Raw genomic sequence first — 20,363 nt, forward strand, 5'->3', positions numbered from 1 at the left:
GATAGAATGCGTAAAAAATCTAATAAATAAAAATGTTTCGATTGCCAACCCTATAAAAGAATCCAAGCAAGTCGGACGGTAATCTGAAAGGCGTGGGGGACGCGATATCGTACTATTTACCCTACGGGCTACGTTTGATATTTATAATGTCGCTCACGTTATGAATCATTTAAGATAAGTACTCAAAGATGTTTAATAAAGATTACAGAGACGCTTTGATAAATTTGATTAAACATCCCGTGACGAAAACGATTGACTTCGACGAAAGATGCTCATGAATTATGTTTTCATTATTTTATCAAGCTATTTGAAGGCTGGCTTCTAATTTTAGATTTTTATTAATGTTATACGTAAATCACAAATATGTCTCCTCAAGTATTGGGATTGGTATTTATTAATATTCATTTATTTATTTTAAGGGCACGATGGAATAGAAAGCTATTAACACATAGTTTGGGCCATACTAACGCTTTCGGACTATCCCTCTGCCTCGTCAGGCGTCAGCCCTAATGGGCTCCACAGAACATAGGGCTTATCCCAAATATATTTTAAAATAAAAAGGCTGTTTTTTTTTTCTTTTATAGGTGACACGTTTTGTTTGGTAGTTAGACACATATTCTAAAATGTATTTTATTTAATAAATGTTTTACGGTTCCATATAGTCACTAGCTTTAGCCTATTTGTAATACGGAATCCTCAGTTTCTTCGAGTTAGACTCGTTCTTGACCTGTATTTTTAAACAAATGTCGGTCTACTTGGTAACCAAAGCCATACCTGTAGAATAAACTTACAACAAAACACCCAGCTCATTTAGTCATTCGTCTGCGAGACTTGGGTAATACATTCTCCACTCAGAGACACATACGTACCTACAGAATTTGTCACTTGAAGAATGAGTTCGGCAAGGACACAGAATTGTAAAAGAAGCACTTTCAGTATTATTTACTGGAGAAAAATAGGTACCATGTACTTGATGAGGCAGAGGTATGCCTTCGATACATGACGAACTTAATCGAATAATGGAAGCCGTATGAAAAACGTGTATGAGTTTGGTTTGACTGTAACGTAGAAAATTAAATAGTCGGGCAGTAAATGTTGCATCATATAAAGGGCCTTACAGTGCTAGTGACATTATTTCTGTAAATATTCCACTATGAGGCAAATGTTTTTTTCTGTAGTAATTAAATTGCACTTTACAGGAAAGTTTTTTTTTGAATTTTGTGGTCGAAATTGTATTTAAAATATTTATTGTTTAAAAAAAGCTCTTATACGGAATTCACCTAAAATCTGACAGTTTTCTTTTTTTTGTATAAAATATCATTAAGGTAATGTTAGAATTCTTGTCAAAATCTCCACAAATTTCTAAAATAAAAGCGCAAGTATTGACGTTTGTGTAAGTGTCACGATATCTACACAACTGATAGGAATCTCTATCATGGACATAGCGTAAAAAGAAGAATATTCGCGCCACAGTTTGCAGAAACCAATTTTGCTTTAAAATAAACAATTTTAAAACGTCACAGTATTGTACAGTTTAGTACTCTTATTATACACGAATGGGAAAATGTGTATTGTGTAATAACACTACAAGTTGTAAGCAAAGCGGCCATTTTGAACTTCCATTTTTCTGGTTGTTGAATTTTACTGAACGGGCTCCGGTAGAAGTATGGTTCCTGTTTCAGTATCCAATATTCTTTCATATAACTTGTATGTTAAATGAAATGGAGGGAATAAAGTTTCTGATTTTTTTTTCAAGTCTCATACCAATAAATATTTTGGTGTAAAAAGATTTTTATTATTTTAACAGATTTAATAAAAAAGTTTTGCATTTAATCAGACTGATAGCAGGTTTTCGTTTATTTACTAAAATGCAAAATTTCTAATATTAACTTTAATTAATTTTGGCTTATAATTTTAGCCGTAAGCAAGCGTGTTGATCAACATTCGAACCTTTTCTTTATGTGAAGAGGCCTGAGCCCAGCCAGTAGAAATTTAAGAGTTTAGTATTATAATAAAATTATATACTTTCAAAACTCCAACCTAAATACAGAACTCACAACTCAGTCTACAAAAGTACATTCGCCAGCAAAACCGTTAACAATTCTCAATGTTCGCAATAAAAAAGACCGTTCATATTGACTGTACGTATTGGACAATATACTCCCATTCATAGTTACAAAAACCAACAAAGCTTTGACACTAACATGTATACAACACTGGCGTTCATGTAAACAGAACATTCACAATAGACTTGACAGAATTGGCTCTGATTATGAAAGGGGTATGACAGACATTGAATATTGATTCTTATTGTCCTCTGATAGGTACAGTTTTAGGTAGAAGTCGTTAAATTTTACTGGGTTTTACGTTGCTGTATGAATATGTGACGTTTTGATTACTTGTTTGTCTAACGGTTTCAGATAACTGTTCAGGGGCAAGGTTCAAGTCCCAGGTTGGACAAAAGTATGTAGTTAGAAGAGCTTTATGTTATGGACTTGTTGAATTGATTAGAAAAGTGAGATTTTGGAAGAAAACCTTGGAATCACTTATAACTACTAGTATTTAGCATGATGTTATGGGCCATCAATCCAAAGAGTGCATAACCTGTCTCCGGTTCGATTCCGTGTATGACAAGCATTTGTGTGACCCACTATTGCCTCGGTCTCTGTGTCCAGTACATTGTATATGACTTTAATGTTTGTGAAAATCCCGCGATACAAGGATTTAGTTACAGAATGTAGGAGTCGTAGGAGCATATTCCATTGAATTTTGAGACTTGCTAACTACAAAAAAACATTTTTCTTAACACTGTTTTCCTCGCCAGTACTTACTAACCAAATATCAAGGTTCGCGTGTTGCGATGACGTCACACTATCGGCTTGATTGACAATGCACACGTTATTACAACATCATCTATACTCCATTGTTGATTGCCGATAAGAGTTACTGTCGATATTTGATGACGTATTTCTATTACCGTGAATGGGAAGTTAGTGATATTGTTACGGGAAATTCGACCTTATTAGATTGTGAAAATTAGAATAAATATTTTTTCCAGTTTTTCAAATTGTCATTAAATTACTCATATGTTTAAAATATTTTACAGAACTAAAGTCCAAATAGGTACTGATATTTCAAAGATTCAAATGACGAAAGTTATGATAATCTTTATTCTAATAAAAGACAGAAATTTTAGTCTAAGACTTTGAAAAGCTTTCTAAATATTTTATATAAAAATCCAAACAGTTTTCAAGACGGTTCTCTTATATAAACAACATACAAAACATTGGTACTATAAACAAGTACATACAGTGTGAACACTCGAGAGGCGCGGGCTCGGACGTCCGCTGTCGTCGGCGGTCATCGCATGACTGAACTAATTGCCCCACTTTGTGACGTCATGTGCATTGTGTTGGCAACACCTCTTTGAATTTTATTTTTCCTTGGATATTTTTGTGTAGGTTTTGAAATAGTGGCGGTAGGTGGAGAATAGAAAATGTAGGGATGAAAAAAAGGAAATAATTATCATAAAATGGATGTGGATTGTTCTTACCTTTTAAAAAGTAGAGTCCTTTTCGAGAAATAACTAAGCAATTAATATTATTATTACATGATGCAACGGTTTACTGACGCGTATTTATCGGAAGTGCCCGTGTAGTTTCGGACCCAACCGGAGTCCTTAATCATGAGCTGACGCTTAATATTATTATGAGGTCACAGTAATCAATATTCGTTACAAGTTTACAATACAATAAGGTTATATTAACAAAGTATCATACTGAACTAATCTTGTCAATTTAACAATATCGAAATCTTAATTTGTATTCAATTACTACAAATCTATCAATCAATTTGTGTAGGTTACTAATACAATAAATTGACGAGTCATAACTAATGTGACAAACTTACTAACTTGAAACTATGTTATTAATGATTAACCTTATCATAATTAATTTTCCTTATGAAGAGAATACGGTTATTCCCATAGCAACCGTTTTTTGTACACACAGATTAATATATTCAGTCTAAGTTTAATATTTGGAAATAATTAGTATATTTTTTAACAGGCTTTAATGAATACGAGTACAATAATGATGCTTCATTAACTAATTTGAATGCCAACGTTCCGCTTAAAAACATTTTAAAAATCTTTTTTCTGCTTTCAAAATCCAGTTAATCAGTAATGTCCAAGCCTCATTAAAGCACAGTCCACCGGAAATAGAAGCCTCTAACGAGGAAGGTGCGCGTCACTTCCGGTCCACTGAAACTTTATAGCTTTGAACTTTATACGACATTGTTTGAGCTGCGATTTTGTTGGGATTTTCATAGCTTTTTGGAATGAAAGGAGGTGCTAAAAGCAAAGCTGTTTTATGTGTTTTCTTCTTTGAGAATGTCAATTTTACTTTAAGGTATCTTTTGTATATTGTTTCTTATTCAAATTTTGTTGTATGCCATACAAAAATATTGTACAACTTTCACTATAATATTTGTCTCTAATAATGATCTATTGTCCCTTCTGATCCATTAATTTCGGTTGCTTTCTATCAATTATCTCTTTTAAACCTACTTCTTTTCTTTTTCATCTTTCCCTACTTCTTAGTTGAATTTCCTATTTTACATAGTTTGAATAAAAGTTTTAATGTAAAAAAATATTTATTTTTCATCTATACTTCTGTACTAATATAAAGCTGAAGAGTTTGTTTGTTTGAACACACGCGCTAATCTCAGGAACTACTGGTCCAAGTTGAAAAAAGTCTTTTTGTGTTGAATAGACCATTCAACGAGGAAGGCTTTAGGCTATAAAACATTACGCTGCGACTAATAGGAGCGAAGATACAATGGAAAATGTGAAAAAAAACAGGGCAGGTATATGTAAATCATAACTTATCTCTTCTACCCACGGGGACGAAGTCGCGAGCAACAGCTAGTTAATAATGAAAATATAAAACTATCTAATTTATATCCGTACGTACGTGCTTAAGATCTTTTAAGATCCCAATGGTACACAAATCAGTCGTATATTTGAGTTTTCAAATGATTTGTAACCGATCGGGTGTGAGTCTCACAATTTCATGTTCAGGATCTATTTACATAAATTTCCAAATGTCTCTTGTTTTATTTAACTTCCTCATTCCGTCTGAAGCAATGACTTGTACTTTATTGAATTTTTGTAACGCTGACATTATTAGATTCCCTCGTGTTTTATTTTCGTATCTGTATATAAATTAGTTATTTTAAAAGCATTCTTATTTGTACTGCGTCACTTAGGGAATTCAATTACTAATAAAAATAATTCTAAATCCATTTGTTTCTCGGAATAATTGTTATAGTTCCAATTAATTGTATTTTAGAGGACCATTCTTGTAGATGGTTGTGATGTCAGATTTTCAAACAAAAATTGTGGATTCCGCACTATTAAGTTGAAAACAAACATTTTACAAAATAATGGTGACCTTACTTATTCATGACTTGGCATTATTTTATATTATTTGTTTTTACAGCGGCAATAGTTTGTCGTCATCTGTTAAAATTTTGTGAAGCTATAACGGTTTGTGAGACCCTGAGTACCTACCTAATAAGATTCCAGTTTTTGAGTACGGTACCCCAAAAAGTGTAGATACAGTATTCAGCTGAATCCAATGACAGAGGACGCTGATACTTATATGATTAAACTTTGAAATACTAGTCTGAAGTCAGTTTTTTATGTCAAATTGTAGACAAAAGTAACTACATTGCAAAATAACACTATGGTACTTGTACAAAAATGTTTAAAGAACTCTCTTTAGCTAGATAAGGTTCATCGCAAATATAATACGACCTAGATTTATTTGTTTAGTCTATGTGTTTGTTTGGCAAACTTTTTGTGTCTGCACTGCCATGTCGTAATCAGTCAACTTAGGACTTCAGACTGTTGACTTAGTTGCCTTTAATCAAGTTCAAAAGACTTTTATATATTTCTGATGTCAGTAACGTTACTTTATGTACAATATATTAGAAGGGATACAACTTGCCAAAATACTCATAAGAAAAAGATACAAGGAAAAACGTCAAATTAATTAAACATCTAAAAGTAACGATTTTAATCTCTAGTCAATTTATTTACAGTTAAGAAACATCCCCGTTCAGGGACCTATTACCATCTCTTAACAAAAAAGGGAGACACCACTCTACAGCCTGTATAGTGCCATCTCCCTTCAGCATCTGCAATAGTATCTTCAAGAGTTTTTGACAGACCCCAAGAACTTTACGATCGCATTTTATTGCGGTCCCCCTTAAAACTTGTATCTTATAAGAAATTATTGCGGAAATAACTGCCTTTTTGTCAGTTTATTATATTTTTACTTCCTACTTACATTAGTATAATAGTTTAAGTCGATTGCCTATAAATTTCGCTTTGATTAGATTCTTTTAATCATTTTCTAGGATGTATGATGTGTGTGTTTTCGTAGTTACCAGAGCAAAATATCATTGGAGTTTTATTGAACCAAAAGTATTTTGTCTGTCACACTGTAAGGTGTCAAATCTTATGGTTTAGAAGATTTTGTCACTAAGATGCTTTTTTTAATGAGCGTCTCCATATGTTTTACAAAAACAAAAATTTCCTTTTTTTAAAGAATCCCTTTTCGTAGACATTTATTCCTTGTGTTGCGGTGAGTTCCACAAATATTCAAGTCACATGCACAAAGACACCCAGAGGCATTTTGTTTCGTTTGTTCTAGGCGAAGATCGATCCCGAAACACTTTACGCGCAATGGCTTTTGCGTGGTGATCTCAACCACTCGCCTATCAAATGAGAATGAGACAAAACTTGGGCAGTGTATATTGCAATGTTGTCAAAATGGTAAGTAAAAGTTAAATGTTAACATAAAGCATCTATATTAGCATAAAGTTTCCTAGTTTCCCAAAATTGCTGAGTCATCATGAAAATTTGAAACACACAGTAGTTTCATTTTGTTTACAACTAAAACTATATTTATGCTGTACATTCAGAATCTACGTTCAGAACGTTTGTGTAAATAGCTGAGTGGATGGTTGGTACAAATGTTTGTACGGACTTCTTGTTATTTATATTGTGTTCATTTATTCATTAGGGAATATTCGTACTACCTGTATAATCATAAGAGAAAGTAAGACAATCAGTTATATTCGAGTATTGATCTCAAACAATTGATCGCTCATCAATTTTATGACTCGATTTGATATTTTCATGATTTGAAGGTTGCCGCTAAGCAAAAAAAAAATCATCATTAGTGAAAATCCCATTTACATTTACTGGCTATCGCCGTTCGTGTGATACAGTCTGGTGACAGATGGAGAGAGACAGAGGAGGTACGGAAACCTAAAAAGTGAAAATTGCATTTTTGCAAAACTCGATGAAATCGTTTTTCATACGCAATTTCTTACATACCAGTATCAACCATACTTAAATACAATACCTGTCAAATAACAAGATTTAAAAATATTGTTGTTTTTCTTAGTTTTATATCTCCCCTTCCAATTTTCATTGGACGAGAATTGGTTAATTTAATTTATTAAGACGTCTAAGTTTTGTTCTAGACTATAATGTTGCTACTTTCGGCTTTGGCCAGATAATGCAATTTAGAAAGGAAGAGAACATCTCGGATAGAGTAAGCTTCGGATGTGGTTTTAAAGGGAGTTTTATATTTATTATTATAAACTTGTTTGCCTTATATTTATCTTGGAATATGAAGATTTTTTCGGTTAATTTTTGTCCGTTTTGGAACCAAAATATTTTATCTGAAATAATACCTATGTTTGATTAAAAATGTATGTTGGAGTCCAAATAATATTGTGTTTATTGTTTTCTCGTTGTATTATTTAATGCAGAATAATGTGGTGATTTTTTTTTGTTATAAGCAGCATCTTTAATTCTCACTTCTATAACTTTTTCTAACGTTTGCCGTCCTTATCCAAGGAGTGACTGCACTGAGCACTTTGCCTTCTTCTCCTTATAGTCATGCCCAATCATATTAATATGAAAAATATCGAATCAAAATACCAATCCAATTTCCAAAAAAAAAGGTAAGCTTCAAAACAAAAGTATTCCGCAGTTCACATATAATACCGCATCAACTCAACCCACCTCCAGTCGATTGCAGCCGCCCGTGCCGAGAATTGTGAAGTTCATTATTCCCATTGAAAACTGGCATGAAACACCACAGTTTACTTTAAACACTGGTAACGCAGGGTTGGACTGTATTGTTGTTTCTATTCTTCTAGGAAATTGCTTTTTTTTGTCACGATTTCGAGTTTGGACGTTTTTGTTTTTTTTTTGTAGTAATTGGAAGTGTGTTTTTGATGATACGTGTAGAGGGTTAGGATTAGGAAGGCTTGTTTGCTTGTAACTTTTGGAAGAGTTGTTTTAACTCATAGAAATACGCTAAAACAGACAAAGAATGCAAAAGAGACATCATGATCTTATCAACATTTTCCGCAATAAAAGAGACGTGTAACGGTTTTTTTTTTTTTCTGTCAGACCTTTTTTGTAACAATAACAGACCTTTAGAAATATTAACTAATATAAACCTTTTCTGAGTGTTGTGTTGAGATTATGCTTGCCTAACGGATAATATTTTTATAAAATGAACTTATTTGACTTACTTGGATAAGGAATTTCAATTTAAATGTTATGAGATGAATAAGATCATTAATAATTAAATTTCAATTGTGTCTTAAAATAAATAAGAACTTAATAATTTGAAAATCAATTTAAGTATACCTAACTAATTTTTAATCAAACTCATTATCTTCTCCATAGGTCCAGACCCATTTTTAAACTAGTCACCATATCAACATAAAATCAAATCTGTATTATCAAACATAATTATACCAAAATCAATTTAATACATCCAGAAAGCAGCACAACCTTCTTCTTTTTCAATAAAAAGATCGTACTGAATACAGCCAATGTTTAACTGATAAAATTAAAAACAGTTCGCAAAACAGTTTTCTGAATGCACCTTCATTGCAAGTATTTCGTAATTTACAAACTAGTTATTCCTAAGTTTGGCAGCTTAATCTCGGAATGTATAGCAGGCAGACTAATTTGACTTGGAAAGTTGTTAAGAATGTAGGTACAAATCGTTCCTAAGTTCAGAATTTCGGGACGGTACTCGTTTGAGTGGCATTTGATTAATTCGAGTAATGTGCTTTCGTTTATTGTAATTTGGTAGCTTATTTATTGTATCGTATTAAAATTTGAAATTTACTATTCTTATTCATTTAAAGTACTAGAAAATTGAATAAAACTTTTGCAAAAGGACTTGTTGTAATGGTTTTCTCTCTTGTACTGCTTTTTTGGGTACTTTTGCGAAAAAAATAAAGTCTACAATACAGCTAAATAGTTTTTTTGTCTTTGCGTCGCGGGCTTTTTTTGCAAAATTCAACTGATATATGCGGAGACAGCCAGGCACAGGACAAGCATTCTTAGATCGCACAAAAGATTGTTCTACGCGGGGATCGAACCCTCGACACTTCGCACACTGTGGGTTTAGCATGGTCACCTCAACCACTCGTATATCCGAGTGATTCAGACGATAGTTTAATATTCATAATATCTTACAAAATAGAGAAAATATCACAAACGTCAAAACCAAATTAGAATAATAATCGCACATGTATCTCCATAACAGCTATATCGAGGGAAATCTAGTCCTAAAACTATAACTAAAGCTACTGATGTATTTAACATTCATGTTCAAATTCATTCTCTAGAGTTTAGTTTATGTAACTCGTAGAAATAACATTTAAAACAGCACAAACACCTGTACGTCCCTCAGGAAATAAACTCTCGTAATGTAATCATCCATTTTCTCATTACCACATACTAAATTCTAATTCAGTAGTAGGAAATGCAAATTACATACAGCAAGACTCCGGCCCTGCCATCGTTCATATGCACAAGCCGCAGGGAAATGAAGTTACTGCGTTTCCGGGACTGTTAAAGAGTCAGCTTTATTCTCTAGAAGTTAGTTTCAGTGATATTTAGATTGCCCACACATTCATTGTTAATTGGATCGAGGAATTATTTGATTATTGTTGACTTTGAGTTGGAGATTTGGGATATGTTAGAAGGCATATCCCCCGTAGGTTTTTAGAAGAGTATGCAGTAATATAGTCTCACAACTGTCAGAGTTGTGAGACTATTGTCTTAAACTAAGTAGAGCTTGTGTTATGAGTGCTAGACAATTGATAAACATATTATTATGGTACATATATGTATACTTCTAGCCATATTCATAATGCAGATAAATTACACCCAGACACAGAACAAATGATCGTGCTCAACACAATAAAAAATTATTCTGAATGAGAATAGATTTAATTCGATTATCGATCGAGTAACAGTTGATAGAGATCATCGCTCAGATTCCTTATTTTTAAAAAAACATTTAGACATTGGATTTATTAAACAGAAAAGGATTTTTAAGTAATGTTAGCATATTTACCTCTGTTTTTGGACAATAAAGACTGATTTAGTCAGAGAGGCTTACAGCAAAAATAGGTAATATAATATTGGATTGACCCTCTTTTTTAAAACTCCCAACCTTTACAATTAAAATCTATTAAGAACTCTATGCCTTCTCTAAGTAATCTTCTTCGTTCATATTCAAACGTTATATATCATATGGCTTACCCATATGATATATAACGTTGATATAGACAATTGAACTATAGTTCACTCAAATCATTCAACCCGTACCCTTGCAGTGGTAAAGCACCGCCGCAAAATAAACTCAGTAAACGGAGAAAATAAATACAAACACACTAACATTTGCTATTGAATGCTCTTCGTATTTATAGACTGCATCCCTAAAACAATATTTACTTGTTCCTAGAATATACAATCATAAATAAAAAAAACGGTCAAGTGCGAGACGGACTTGTGATTCTGAGGGATTTGTACAGGGCTCAAGAAACACACGTAATCAAAAAATGTGGTTATACGTATGAAGGTTCTTATTAACCGTTCCTTAACCTCGATCTTATTTTTAGTATTTGTTGTTATAGCGGCAACAATAATTATACAATATCATCTGTCAAAATTTCGACCGTCTAGCCGACATAGTTTATGAGATATAGTCTGTTGACGGACGTACAGAAAGAGAGACAAACAGACAGCTTAATCTCAGTAATAGAGTTCAGTTTTCACCCTTTACTTACAGAACCCTATAAAAGCATTCCCAAGCCTATCGTTCAAGAACAAAAATAATAACAGAAGTTCGTACACTTCTGTATGTTAACTGGCGTACTTAGTTAAGTGTATAAGAAAACAGAAGAAAGTTGTTAAAGCGAAGTGAACCATACATGATGTAAAATAGAAGCCAGCGTGGAACTATTGCTTCTACACACTTGGGTATAGGGTGACTATCTAATTAAAAAAGTGGCGGATATTTTTTATAATTTTACCGATTTTTTTTATGCGACTGCCGAAGAATTCTGTTGATGCGTAATAAAAGGAATATAATATATTTTATACATACTTAATTTAATAAAATTAGTAAGCGAACTTTTAACCACTTCTCGGACTCTTACTTTCGAATATTAAAGTCGTCGGTTATTGTACATATATATGTATATAGCATGGGTGTTAATTATTAACGTTACCATAATTGAAATACTTTAGATTCTTTGACAGCATATATTTCAATTTTATAAAATCTAATCTACAAAATCTAACATTTTCTTGATAAATATCCCGAAAACTTCTAACTCACTGTCACCCTTCATACAGACAATAATACAATTACCTCTCGCAAACTAAGTTGCAAGTTAAATGCTCAAAGGCGGCAGATGGTAACTTGAGGCGCGATACGTTTCACTTAATTCCTACGAGTTGGGTTCGACCCCCATCTAACGCTTTTTTTCTTTGGAGCTTATTATGTGATGTAGAAATAAAGTTTTAGATAGGTAGTGCTGTTTCTAAGGCTTTATTTAGTGAGGATGTAACGGTAACCTATGTGATTCTAAATTGTCTCTCCGTCTGTTACCCATAAACCGTGCTAAACACGAAATTTTTACAGATGATGCATTTCTTTTACCTACTACTGTAACAAAAAAGACTTTCGAAGTTTTAGCCACGTTTATTAAAACGGTCATAAGACAAGACTTAGGAAGATACACGGTTTTTCTTTCTTCAAATACATTTAGTCAAACAAAAAACAAATCGTCTAGCTCAACTCTTACAAAACAGTATTCGAGACACGTCAAAAATACGATCGAATTCAATTCTTTTTCTCGTTAAGTGATCTTAAAAGATTCCGTATTTCTCATTGAACCTGGTGCCTTGCCAAGAGCAATTAACCACTGACATAACGAACATGTGCCAGTTGACAGTTGTTAAAACTAAACGATACTGTAATAATAATTTTGTTATCTACATTTATATTATAGAGTTGAGACTGCTTGAAAATGTTATGCTACGAAGTTACTGGTTCGATTTGAAGATAAATTTTGGCATTTGTTAGCCAAACTTTAAAAAAATATACTTAATAGTAAAATAGAAAAAAATCACAATATCACACAACGCCATCTAGTCTCATTAGCTCGAACTTAATAGTATTACAAGCGTTGCGTTAACGAAACATACTTATTACGTGTTGTGTACACTAATACTTATTACGTCTAAGTATATCCATGTTTTTGATAAATTACGCACAGGCATAGAACAAATGATCAAGCTCATCATTAACGCTTGTGCCGGCTAAGAATCACAACCTCCGGTACAGCAGTCAGGACCACTAACCATCAGATCAACAGTTCATTCTGATCAGAATATTGTCTTAAAATCCTATTCTCGATATACACTCAAATAATGATATTTTATTTTTTAAAACTTGTACTTTGTTTTGTTAAAAAGGTTAGTCTGTCAGAACGCAAATCCTAGGATTCCATAAACTTCAGAAGTTTTAGTATAAGAGACATGAAAATATGTCCAGCTGTTAGTTGTGTACACTAAAACTTATTAATTTAATTTTAAAATGATTAATTGAAATCAGCATGTTTGCTATCCCAGTGACAGTAAGGAGACATAAAGTGATTTGTTGATGACATGAAATGAATAATTGAGTAATTTATTATTATAAACATCACCTCATTCAATGATATCATTACGTTTTAATATAAAAGGACCATCTACATTAATAATATATACCTACTGTATCAGAAAGTACATGATCGCATGACTAAAATACATAATAATAATAAATCTTTCATCAATCATTTTCCATACATCATTTGCCAATAGTACCTTTCCTATAAAACTAATTATAAATAATAGTAATTAAAAATAGTTTTTATTTGTAGAGAGGTGATGAAACGAATTACGCGCAGGTGAAACGAGGAAGAGATGTGTGCCAGCTCTAAATACAAGCTGAGTCATTGGCGCACCTGATTGTAAAGGTCGTTAGAAAAATACATTTTATCTACAGGTACCTAGGATATGAATCTAGATGAGAAAACATGTCATGTAGTAATGTTAGCAAAATTCTGATGAGTTTTCAGAATATAAGTCGGATAATAAGTAACTTCGGTAGCCTAATTTTGCTTGAGTATAACATGACGGAAGAATAAGTAGGACGTAGTACGGAAGAAGATACATAATTAGCAACATAAAATAGTATATAAGTACTGGTAAAGCAAGTATTTTAAGTACGATAGACAAACACTTATTCAAATATGAAACTTAAGGTATCAAAATAAGAAAATATTTTTTTTATTTCAATTTGTACGTTTTCAAGGCACTTTTAAACCTAACTTGCACCGTTCCAAAATATAATACTTATGGAACAAAGAATCGGTATGAAACTCCATAAGAAAATAAGTCCTTTTAAAAATAAGTATAACCACAGTACATCGTATAAATATGCAAGGCAATTTCATTAGAATACTATCACGATAACTCAGTAATCTGTTCAAAACGAGATGACTTGAAAATTCCACTAGATGAATTCCAATTCTCGCTCTCAAATACATACAAAGGAGAAACACTCAAAGATAAAAGAAATGTAACCAAAAAGTACGTAATAAATCTTACCTGTCGACCGAAAAAGCAGCAACATGTTGTCTATTCTCACATCCACAGCTATTTTGCTACACTGGCCGCGCACCTGAAAAAAAAGTTCGTCTATGAGAATGTACACACACATCATTGTATCATCATGTATACGTAGTAACAAGACTTAGTAGAGTTATGATTATAACATTCGAAAAATCTTATTTTCGTCTTGCAGCATCTTTTTCTACATCATCACTATTTGTAGGGAAGACCCATTAGTTTTTTTTTTTTCATTTTGTTTGATCTAATATTCGTAATAAAGCACTCGCACTCGATAGAACACGTTTATGTATTTTAAACACTCATTAGTCATAACTATTCTAACAGCAACGAAATTCCAATGTCATAGTGTAGGCAACCAAATAAAAAGTACTATCTTATTCAAAATCGAAATCGACCCTTATCATTTCGTTACAATTTTTTCTTTTACCAAAATAAGAGTTATTTAAAAAAAATATGTTTGCAAATGTTAATAATTAATCATTATGAGATAAAGCGGTTTGTGCAGAAATTGTGGTGACGGTTGCAAAAGTTATGAAAACAGTGTAATAAATAAATTTTCGAAAACCATTTAAAACGAGAGATAAGATAGGAATATATTACGTTTTAATGTTGAATTATAATCGAGAATTTTTTTTTTTGTGAAAGTGATGGGTTGTGAAATTTATTCGGAATTTTATTTATTGATTATTATTGATTTTAAAGTTAGAAGTTAAATAAATTTTACGGATTTTAAATCGCGACTGCGATAAAATCCGTAAAAGTAGTTTCATTTCAATGTCTAACATTCGAGTAAACCTAAGAAACCACTATATAAAATATTAATTTGACTTTCGGATTTCCTTTTTGCATTAACCGATACCCAACTTGGTTCACATTTTAAAAAGTGACCTTAAAAGAAACTAAAAAAACTAAATGATCATATTTCCGATAAACACCATTACATATTCTGCGTAACGACCTTTTTTCATTAAGCAACTTGGTTCACATTTTAAAAAGTGACCTTAAAGGAAACTAAATGATCATATTTCCGATAAACACCATCACATTTTCCGCGTAACGATTTTAATTAAAGATCAAAGTAAAAATCCAATTTAAAATATGAAATCTTAACCAACGCATAATTACAATATTTAAGGCCTCCAAATGGCGAGCTCGTTACTGTGTGTGACATAAACCTTCTGTAATTTCCCAAAATATTTTGTGATTAATTCTCCTTTACGTTATTAACACAATTAATCTTCCCGTTTGTTAAGTCAAAGTTTCACAAATTAATTTATGTATACCAACTAATAGGTAAACGGCTTAGATAGATTAACGTGTATTAATGTGTGGTGTCTATCATGACTTTGAACTTGGGAAAGTTTTGTCGCGCTGTCAGTGAGCTGTCATATAAGTTTGTGACGACGAATGTTGATAGTGACAGCGTTGGTCGTTATATTCGAATTTGTTATGAGTTGGAGTTTTCTTTTCGTGTTTTGTTTTTATAAAACAAATTGTTTATAATAGATCGAAAAATGTGAGATTTCTTGGTCTAGTAATATTTTGAATAATTCAAATGACACTTTAAGTCAGTCTTATGAAAAATGTTTAGCACAGTTGAACCTAAACAGAAAATTGATTGTGAGTATTCTAATCTTTATAGCAATGAAATATGGCCACAGAAACATGAAAAATACAGAAATTCAAGCCGCATATTTTACGACTTGCAATTGACAAACGGCGCCATAAAATGCCCAAGTCCTAAGTTTATATGCTCAAGAACATTTCAATCTATAATGACATACTTTAGGCTGCTTCACATTTAAGTGTTTTGGCGCTGGCGTTGTTAATGATAGATGTATTGTAATATTATAAATAATTACGCAATACGTAGGGTGTATGCGGAAATGTGTGGGAGGTTACAAATGACGAAGTATTTTGCATTTATGATGTTGATTGTAACTTCTGAATTTCGGTGTTATTAGAGAAACGGGTAAATCATGGTTCCACTAAACAACGCATTTGAATAACAACTTTCGTAATTTTTGGTCATTTATTGAAATAAAGTTATTGGTTTTTTTTTTAATTCAGCATAAAAAGAAGACCGTACCAATCCATCCTCATTAGTCATAAACAAATTGTAAGTGCCAATTTTTCATTTTTAATGACCATTGAACAAAATTTTATTTACTTGTATACACCGTAAAGCATAACCAGAAAAGCATCAATTAATATTATCATTGTAAAATATGTAATGGAAACTTAAGCAACAAGAGCAATCGTGTGACATTTCTAAAATTATTGGGTTCTTGCCCATTTCCTCGCCTATTATGTTATTTGAGTATTATGAAAGAATATTAGAAGTGTCTCGTTGAATCATCGTCTTTTTTAAACCCTTGACCTACAAACAAGCATTCTTGTGACGTAATATGTTTTGTTCAACAGACTTGTTCAAAGCAAGATCGACAATAATTAGCTCTGTTTACGTTTGTTGAAGCGTTTCATCTGGTGAAATAGAAGTTTCTAGATAAATAGAGACAACATTAAAATTCTCGTAGAGAGAACATGTCAAACTATTATTTGTTTAAGAAGGTTAATTTTACTAAAAATAAAAAGTGAATGGAAAAGTATTTTGACTGTATAAAACACATTGTATCTTATCTGTTTACCTGATGGATATAAAAATTGAGTACATCTCTATGTGAGTGTGACAAACACTTTTTAACATGTATAAGCAAGAGTCCAGATTTCAAAATGCATTTCATACTTTGCATATGCAAGGTTAGTGTGTTTTCACCAAAAAAAATCGTACAGTTATCAATACCTAGTTGAAAATTTAGTACGGGGCGGAACACTCACGGTCAATTATACAATGAATTTCCAATTATTGTGTTCGCCAAATGCTTAGGAGAATACGACTAATGTCAAATTTAATCCAATGTCCATTCATTCATCGGCCATTGTAAATAGCAGAATTGGGGCCCAGGTCTCTATCATGGAAATGAATTATCATTTGCGCTCTGAAAGCAACGCGTAATATTCCACATAATAGTCTGGCGATGGTCTAATGCAAACACTCGATAGTACTCCAGTTACTGCTCTCATTAACTTGGCGTGGCCATTAATTACATCTTACTTTGATTAGCTATTCGTTATAGCGATGGTAATTCGTGTTATCAAGTGGCGGGAGAAGGAAACGATTATTGCTTTGTTGATTGTAATTATAACCATGTGTTGAAGGGATTAGTAGAGTCATTCTGTTATGTATTTTAGTGTAATTCTAGATGAAGTATTAGAATTTTAGACTTGCCTTGTTATTTAATGGAATATAAACAGTAGTGATCGGTGTAGTGAGTGCTAAGGGCAAAGTTCAATTGAGGTACTTTTCAACCGGCTTTAATGAAAAATGGGAGGTTCTCAGTACGTCTGTATTTTTTGATAAGATTTCAAAATAGAATTCTATTTGATTGCGTTTTTAGTCAGATACTTTCCAAATCCGTATGATTATTACAACTGTAATAATGATTAGGTAAAAGTGTCAGGATAGGATAGTGTGTTCACGTTGGTGTTTGTTAGGAGGATTACGGCCATAGAAGGGCCATGAATGGATCGTTTGTAGCCCTCATACACGGTGTCTTACTAAATTAAACATTTTATGTAAACTGTATTGCATAGTTTCTACGTTGATACAAGTAGTTCCAATACATATAAGGTAAGGTAAACGGCAAAAATTGATCTTAAATACTGCACTCTCAAATTTTAAACCTTACCTACTAATACATAAGGAAACATAACTATTTTTACTTTTAATTATTTAAAGTTCGTAAGAAATGTCATTTAATAATAATTGTGTAGCGAACAAAAATGTTCCTAACGGTTAGTAATCGTGTTAGTTAAATATATCCGAATAAAATGTTAGAAAGAACAATCTTAAAATAGCCATGTCGCGCCTGGGCACTCTCCAATTTCACACACAGCAACAAAAAAACAAACTTGTCACACAATAATTATTGGCCACTAATCATCACTTTTTCACTAACACTTAATTACGAAAATTAACACAGAGAATATTTTAAATAAATCAATAAAAAATCGAACACGCACAAACATTTTTTTCTAAAATAAATTGACAGCTAAAATTAATTTGACAGATTTTTCGGCGGGAATTATTTTCGTTTATCTATGTTGCTTAATTTGTGGTGAAATGCATTTTTTTTTGGAAACTTACTGTAGTGCGCGCGCCTAACGCAAAGATACTGCTTCTATTCAGCTCATCAAGATTCGTTCGCTAAAATCTAAAAAAAGATGCGATACTCATTCGCGTGGAGTGGTGGAGTACATATCGGGACGTCATTGTAGTTTTTTTTTTAATGTTTGGTGTCAGTGTGTCTAGTTTTTTAAACTCGACTCTTTTGATACTGTGTCATTGTATGTAGGTTATGAGTACGAATGCAGTTGGAAAAAAGATTTTAATGTTATATTTTATCACAATTTATAGTTTTTATTACGAAATATCTGATTTGCGTTTTGATATTTCTTTAGATATTGGGTGGTCAGGTGTAAATATTCAAAGATGTTAATTAATTTATTTTAAGTACATTTTAAAAAGATTTTGTCAAGTCAATGTCAATGTCAAGTGCAGAAAATAACAAAATTGATTAAAAATAATTGTTGTTTCGTTACAAATTTAATGTAATTTATTTTATGTCAATTCCCAAAATATTTCTTATATTACCTTTTCTAAAAATAAACATTGATATTATTTTTATAAATGCAATGTTATTCAATGCCGATGCACACTAGTTAAGTGGGTGAGCACTTATAAATACTCTCAAGTTGTGTATCCGCCTTGGCAGCGGGAGGTATTTCGTAATGCCTAAACACTCTAAACAATTGAAAGAGCAGCCAACCATTTCTTTTGCTGAGAAATATCATCTGACTTCTTACTATGTTGGTAGGTACAAGTACTATGTCGCTGTAGTATGTTATACTAGCAGATTAGTATGAAGAACGAATCAAGTGCGAGTCGGACTCGTAAGGGTAAGGATAAAAACAGATTTTCAACCAAAAATTAGCACCCGTCAGATTTAGGGTCGTACCAATGGTTGTTTAACCTCCAAGTTTATTTTCATTATTTGGTACACCAGCAATGAAAATACAGTATTTGCTATCACATCATGAGATACAGGTGGGAGATGGACAGACAGCAGATTTTTTGAAATGTTTTCTTTTGCGGATTGCCTTACAATAAAACCAACTAGTGTATATTTTCTGAGAAACAAAAATCGTTCCACATTCAATATTATCAAACTGCGTAGAATCTATTTTATTAACATGAATGTGTATTAAAAATAGACAAATTGAATACACAAATATATTATTCCGTAGGTGTTAATATTCCGTGTCTTCTAGAAATCATAATAACTTGGAATGCCTCCAACGGTGCCAAATACAGGTGATTCTGTTCAATGGTTCTCCGTTTTGTCGACGATGTTTCTTTGGTTCGTTGGAACTGTGTTATTTTAACGTTCACTGACGACGGGTTACGTCTAGGAAGATTTCCAACGGTACGAACCGATGAAGAAAAGACTTGATTCTTGATTCTCAATTGTTTCATTCAATAAAATCCAATAAAGAAAATGGACAACAGAGAAAACCATTAATTTAGATTCAACTAAGCTTAAGCTAAACTAATTTTCCAATGACACATCAGAAAATATGTATGTACTACATAACAATTTGATAATGGTTTACAAACGTATATATGTGTCGTCGCCCGACTAGTTTGGATGCAATTGGAGCACACAACATCGCTTTTGTGCAAGTTAGAATAATAATATTTGATTTAAAACAAAAACTAAAACTTTCGAATTAAACCCATTTGTCTACTTTGGGGGGAGGAGGTTATATAAAGAATATATCTAGCTTATATTTCTTTCCTGGGGTAGTGAGATAGGGTACCATTTGGTAGGATTCAGGTAAAAAAACATATTAAACTTATTTATTTTTAAAAGAGTTAGGTATTGTCCTTCCTGCTGGTTCTTCTCCATAGGAACGACATTTTGTAACCATCTAGAGTCAATACTGTAACGTTTTAAACATGAAATATTTGCTTTGATTCTTCTTAACGTCACACGTGCAAATTCCCAAATCACGTGGTATTCAATCGCAATAATTGTGATGTTGTGTGTATTCGTGCAGTCGGTTACAGTCAAAAATGCCAAACATCCTGGTTTACGTAAAGCTTGGCAAGCAATGGCTTCCAGCTATTTGTGGCGACCAGGTTAAGGGCACTCAACATCTT

At 32.4% G+C, this 20,363-nt stretch overlaps 1 protein-coding gene across 3 annotated transcripts in view; it reads right to left on the reverse strand.

Annotated features, from left to right (window-relative positions):
• LOC113499024 (RING finger protein nhl-1) overlaps positions 1-18,365 on the reverse strand; it is an 87,727-nt gene extending 69,362 nt beyond the window's left edge. For all 3 annotated transcript variants that reach the window (XM_026879336.1, XM_026879339.1, XM_026879335.1), the window contains exons 1-2: positions 18,288-18,365; positions 14,057-14,129 (exon numbers count right to left, since the gene is read on the reverse strand). The gene's annotated coding sequence lies outside the window, so the exon portion shown is untranslated. The remainder of the gene's footprint in view (positions 1-14,056; positions 14,130-18,287) is intronic.
• Between the last annotated feature and the right edge of the window lie 1,998 nt (positions 18,366-20,363).

Source organism: Trichoplusia ni, chromosome 11 (genome assembly GCF_003590095.1).
Source record: "Trichoplusia ni isolate ovarian cell line Hi5 chromosome 11, tn1, whole genome shotgun sequence".
NCBI lineage: Eukaryota > Metazoa > Arthropoda > Insecta > Lepidoptera > Noctuidae > Trichoplusia > Trichoplusia ni.